The sequence below is a fragment of the Lithobates pipiens genome, unplaced genomic scaffold, assembly GCF_037356315.1.
Source record: "Lithobates pipiens isolate NorthernLeopardFrog02 unplaced genomic scaffold, aLitPip1_a1.2 Scaffold_23, whole genome shotgun sequence".
In the NCBI taxonomy this organism is placed as follows: Eukaryota; Metazoa; Chordata; class Amphibia; order Anura; family Ranidae; genus Lithobates; species Lithobates pipiens.
The window spans coordinates 276,877,386-276,883,385 of record NW_027507785.1 but is presented as its reverse complement, the minus strand read 5'-3'; the positions used below and the strand labels follow the sequence as shown (position 1 = coordinate 276,883,385).

At 42.0% G+C, this 6,000-nt stretch overlaps 1 protein-coding gene across 5 annotated transcripts in view; it reads left to right on the top strand.

The window, feature by feature from the left end:
* The first annotated feature begins 387 nt into the window (after nucleotides 1–387).
* Nucleotides 388–6,000, top strand: part of ACOT11 (acyl-CoA thioesterase 11) — a 64,601-nt gene continuing 58,988 nt past the window's right edge. The window contains exons 1-2 of one of the 5 annotated variants that reach the window (XM_077453271.1): nucleotides 388–526; nucleotides 3,620–3,694. The gene's annotated coding sequence lies outside the window, so the exon portion shown is untranslated. Of the gene's footprint in view, nucleotides 527–1,121; nucleotides 1,141–3,242; nucleotides 3,387–3,619; nucleotides 3,703–6,000 lie in introns of those variants that run through there. The other 4 variants (XM_077453268.1, XM_077453269.1, XM_077453270.1 and 1 more) reach the window with 4 other exon arrangements.

The following is a 6,000-nucleotide window of genomic DNA, read 5'->3' as shown; positions in this document are numbered from 1 at the left end:
ATCTATCACATATAATTCAGATTAAAAAAACATTGAACTAAAGGCTGTAATGTAACAAAATAGGTAAAAAGCCAAGGGGGTGTGAATACTTTTGCAAGGCACTGTAAATGAATGATTTTTTTTTTTTTAAGGGAATGAGAACACTATCGTTACATTAATCAGATATGACGATCACTGTACAATAATTTTTTTTTGAGATAATGGACCTTTAATTCATCCAGGTCTGGTGGATGTCAGTGACTCCAGCAGACAAGCATTCAATGAGTAATCAGAATGTGACCCATAGTAAACTTTTGTGATGTGGGATCCTACATAAAGAGGAACACAGACTAGACACATGAACATGTGCCCCGGCGCTGCAACACTTCACATCACATAGATCTATGTCAGCGCTGACCTCCTCCTCTCTGCCACCCCTACAGCGGACAGCCAAAGCAAACTGCAAGCAGCTGAGACTGACCTACCCATAATTCCACAGCCAGTGAAACGAGAAGCTCCAATGGAGACAATTTAAAGGGGCAATATTGTGAGTACAAAGGCTGGCGAGAAATCCAGTCTCTCTCTTTAAGGCTTGATTCACACCTATGCAGGTTGCATTTTGCATATTCCAGGTGCATTTTGCATTTTTCAATACACATCTTTAAACCATTGAAGTCTATGGAACCAAAAAACTGCAAAAAAAAATGCAGGCAGTGTGAAAGGGGTCTAAGGGGGCGGCCAGCAGAGGCTGCGTGACTTTTTTTTTTTAAGATTTTTTTTTTTTTTTTGCCGTTACCATAAATCACAACAGGACAATGAGTATCAAAAGCATACAATATACATTGCCATTGTAACACTGGATAGTAGAAGACATGTAGAGTACAGGAACAATTGAAATGTTTAGCAATCAACAACAGTGTATGTATTACAGCAAGCTCATTTCTGGATCATGTTACCTGTGTGACAGGTTTAACCAGGGCCATTATTTTGCTAAAATCTGAACAAGTATTATCTTGCCTTGGTGTTTGTGTCATAGGAACTCGGTCTGTAAATGTCTCAGCCAATGTAGAATGTACAGACTAATGTATAGAGCAGGGGTCTCCAAACTACGGCCCACAGATCAAATCCGGCATGCTGCAAGATTTTACCTGGCCCTCTAATGTAAGGGGACTCTCAAGTAAAGGGGGACTTTGATGAGGACTTTCTTGTAAGGGGGATTTTGATGAGGGCTCTCATGTAATTGGGGACTCTCATGTAAGGGGGGACCTTAATGGGGACTCTCATGTAATTGGGGACTCTCAATTAAGGGGGACTCTGATGGGGACTATCATCTAAGTGGGGATGCTGATGAGGACTCTCTTGTAAGGGGGGATTTTGATGTGGGCTCTCATGTAAGGGTGGACCTTGATGGGGACTCTAATGTAAGGGGGGATTCTGATGGGGACTGTCATATAAGGGAAGGTTCCGATAGGGACTCTCATGTAACCCCCATGGGACCCCCATCAAATCATTAACTCTCAATTAAGGGGAACTCTGATGTGGACTATCATGCAAGTGGGGATTCTGATAGGGACTCTCATGTAAGGGAAGTTTCTGATGGGAACTCTCATGTAGGGGGGAAGTTTAATGGGGACTCTCAATTAAGGGGGCTCTGATGGGGACTATCATCTAAGTGGGGACTCTGATGGAGACTCTCTTGTAAGGGGGGATTTTGATGCGGGCTCTCATGTAAGGGTGGACCTTGATGGGGACTCTAATGTAAGTAGGGACTCTAATGAGGACTCTCATACAAGGGGAGACCTTAATGAGGACTCTCATATAAGGAGAGACCTTGATGGGCACTCTCATGTAAAGGAAGACCTTGATGGGGACTGTTATGTAATTGGGGACTCTCATATAGGGGGGATTCTGATGGGGACTGTCATATAAGGGAAGGTTCCGATAGGGACTCTCATGTAACCCCCATGGGATCCCTATTAAATCATTCCCTGCATCTATTAACTCTCAATTAAGGGGGACTCTGATGTGGACTATCATGCAAGTGGGGATTCTGATAGGGACTCTCATGTAAGGGAAGTTTCTGATGGGGACTCTCATGTAATTGGGGACTCTGATGGGAAGTTTAATGGGGACTCTCAATTAAGGGGGGCTCTAATGGGGACTATCATCTAAGTGGGGACTCTGATGGGGACTATCATGTAAATGGGGATGCTGATGGGGACTCTCTTGTAAGGGGGGATTTTGATGAGGGCTCTTATGTAAGGGTGGACCTTGATGGGGACTCTCATGTAAGTGGGGACTCTAATGAGGACTCTCCTACAAGGGGAGACCTTGATGGGGACTCTGTTGAGGACTCTCATATAAGGGGAGACCTTGATGGGGACTGTTATGAAATTGGGGACTCTGATGGGGACTCTCATATAGGGAAGGTTCTGATGGGGACTCTCATGCAACCCCCATGCATCTATTACCTTTTGTACCACCACCCCCTCCCTTTAGAATGTAAGCTATATGAGCAGGGCCCTCCTGTACCTTCTGTATTGAACTGTACTGTAATTGTGCTGTATAAACTGTTGGCGCTATATAAATCATGTATAATAATATAATAATGTAAGGGGGGGGACTCTCGTATAAGCGGGGAGTTTAATGGGGGCTCTCAATTAAGGGGGACTCTGATGGGGACTATCATGTAAGGGGGGATTCTGTTAGAACAGGGATATGCAATTAGCGGACCTCCAGCTGTTGCAAAACTATAAGTCCCATCATGCCTCTGCCTCTGGGTGTCATTCCTGTGGCTGTCAGAGTCTTGCAATGCCTCATGGGACTTGTAGTTCTGCAACAGCTGGAGGTCCGCTAATTGCATATCCCTGTGTTAGAAGTATGTAAGAAGAACTCTGATTGGGCTCAAGTTTATTTGGATTCTCTTTGTTTTTGTTTTTTATTTACTGACATACAAAAAAACATCCATGTAAAATGTATTCATTAATTTAAATTTGATTAGTTCATTTATCAAACAGATTTTATTTATTTTTTTATTGCGGTCCATAAGGCTGGATTCACACCTATGCAGTTTTAGCACTTTTTGCATTTTGCAGATTTGCACTGCAGGCCATTTAACACGGTTTCCTATGGAACACGTTCTATAGTGCAAATCTGCAAAATGCAAAAAGCACTAAAAAAGCATAGGTGTGAATCCAGCCTAAATACTTGCAAAATATGCAATGTGACCCTTGTGTTGAAAAGTTTGCAGACCCCTGGTGATGGTGTAGAGGAGGGTGACGTTGCCCCTTTAAGGCTGTTGTGCTGGAATAAGGAAGTCTTGGCTGAGCGGAGTGAGAAGGAGGGACAATGAAAGTGCTTTGCTCTGGGGACACCCGGCAGGTGGAGGGCCACCGACTGATGTGATAGTAAAGTTGTCTTTTTACTCTATAAATATCAAACTTTACTATGTGAGATCTCTTCAGCTGTCCTCTCTATTTAGAACCCCTGCATGCTGTTTATATAACATCTTCTGGTTGTATTACATAACCACTGACAGCTGTGTGATCCTGTGTCCTGCCTATCATGAATCTCAAAGTTGATTTCTGCATTGAACTAATGGTGGCCATTTCAATTGTTTCTGATTGATCTCTCCCCATAGGAATTATTGATCTGTAGCCGACTGCTCATTTGATCGACATGACACGGGGAAAGTGAATAACGATAGTTGAAAAAGGTACAATTGTAAGTTATCAATCACATCTCTCTTTTTTGCTATGCAATCTCATAATTGGTTTAATAAAAATATGATATGCAGCCAACCGAGGCAAAACGATCAATAATTTTCCTTCTTGGTTGATTGAATCTGATCTAAACTGAGCCTAAATCGATTAGTAAGGAAGGTGTCTATTCAATCGTTTGCTGTTTTGTTCACTTTGATCTATTCACACGTCAATCCGATATTAAAATGAAAGTGTGTATGGCCACCGTAAGATTGTACATGGTCACCATCTAAACTGACCAAGTCCTATACGTTTTATAGTTTGAGCTGATGACTCTCATGGATTCCAAAGACAAGTCCCAAGTTTTGGTGATTTCTTTCCAACAATGTTAATGACTTTAAATTCCCTATTTATCAAATGTAACATTTGGTTTGGTTATATTGTGTCTTTATGATATTGTTAAGCTGACCATGCACTATACAATCTGATTGTACAATCTTTTTTAGATCTACCCATCAATTTTTATGTAACGTAAGGGCTGGCACATTAAATACAAACTGAATGGATTGTTGGTTTACATAGATTTGGCAGGTAAAAGAAGATTGAACAATCAGATGGCTGGCCATACACTTTACATTCTGATTGTAAAATCTCCTTTAGCCTGGGTTCACACTGACAGCTGAACTCGCACGATTTCATACCCGCAGTTCGACTTCGGGGGGTGCTTTCAGAGACATCTATGCGGGTTCCTGCACAGATGTCTATTAAAATCGCACTCGAAGTTGCCAAAAGTAGTACAGAAAGAATCAGTGTGTTGCCGCAAAGTCGACGTTGCAATGATTCAGGCGGTGCTATTTCTGGCAATAGCCACTGATTTGCCATGCGATCTCACATGTCAAATCGCATCAATGTGAACCTAGGCTTACCCTGGGTTCACACTGAGGGGGGGGGGGGGTTGAAATCATGAGATTTCAGTCCAACTTCGGGAGCGATTTTTCAGAGACATCTGGGTTCATGCACAGATGTCTATTCAATTCGCTCCCAAGGTCGCCAAAAGTAGTGCAGGAACTACTTTTGGAAATCTGTGCAGCGCCGCACTGTTTCGGATGGTGCCGTTGCCGGCAATAGGTGGTGAAAACATGCGATTTCACATGTATAATTGGGCCAATGTGAAAGGGGGTGTAGTCTGTTTACACTTGCAGGTGGGGAATGGAAAAAATTGGTGGCTGAGCTGCATTTTAGACCACCCCCCCCCCCCTTAATCACTTGCCTACTGGGTACTTTTACCCCCTTCCTGCCAGGCCAATTTTCAGCTTTCAGTGCTGTCACACTTTGACAATTGCGCAGTCATGCAACACTGTACCCAAACAGTTTTTTTTTTACTTTTTTTTTTCACACAAATCGAGATTTTTTTTTGCTGCTATTTAATAACCATTGGGTGTTCTATTTTTTGCTAAATACATGAAAAAAGACTGAAAAAACAAAAACACTTTTTCATATCTTGTTATAAAACAAATAATTTTTTTTCTTTACTGATGTGCGCTGATGAGGCACTGGTAGGTGTGAGGAAAAGAAAGCCGATAACCGTCTTTTGTTTACATCGTGATCAGCTGTGATTGGACACAGCTGATCCCATGGTAAAGAGCTGCTGATTGGCTCTTTACCTCAATCTGTTATGACAGCCTCCCAGAACTAGTCCCCACACTGTCATAGCTCCCAACTGTCTCTGATGTGGTGCAATGTACCTCTGTCCCCTTTATTTGACCTTCATTTTGGTCTGATCTATATAGTTGTATATAAAATGCCTATTTATCTTTTAAAAAGTGTTCCCCAGTGCTAAACCTTTCATCCGTATTCTAAATTGCTGCATTTCTAAATTTCGAAAGGAATAGTAGTGGTAAAAAAAAAAAAAAAAAACATTTGTGGGCTTACCTATTATTATTTTTTTTTTTTTTTTTTTTTGTAGCAGGGTGGAGGTTAATTCTCCTTTTTAAAGAGCTGTGGTGCGGAGCTGTGGTACATACTTTTGCTAGCAGGTGTCCCTCATTCAAAAAGTTGGGAGGTTTGCACTGTAGCCATCATTCAGCTATAGCGTGGTTGGCAAAGGGTTAAAGGATAAGGTCTCTTTTAGTAACAACTTACATGTTACACCCATATTTAGGATGTAACATACTATTAACTGAGCAGCCCCTGCACCCCTGTGAGTCCCCATTGTGACAGTGGGCCAGGGATCTTCTCCCTGCATTCGCTGTCACAATTAAAAAAAAAAAAGTGGGGCGCGTCATTCATTAACAATTACTGTAAGTGGGAGAACTACAAC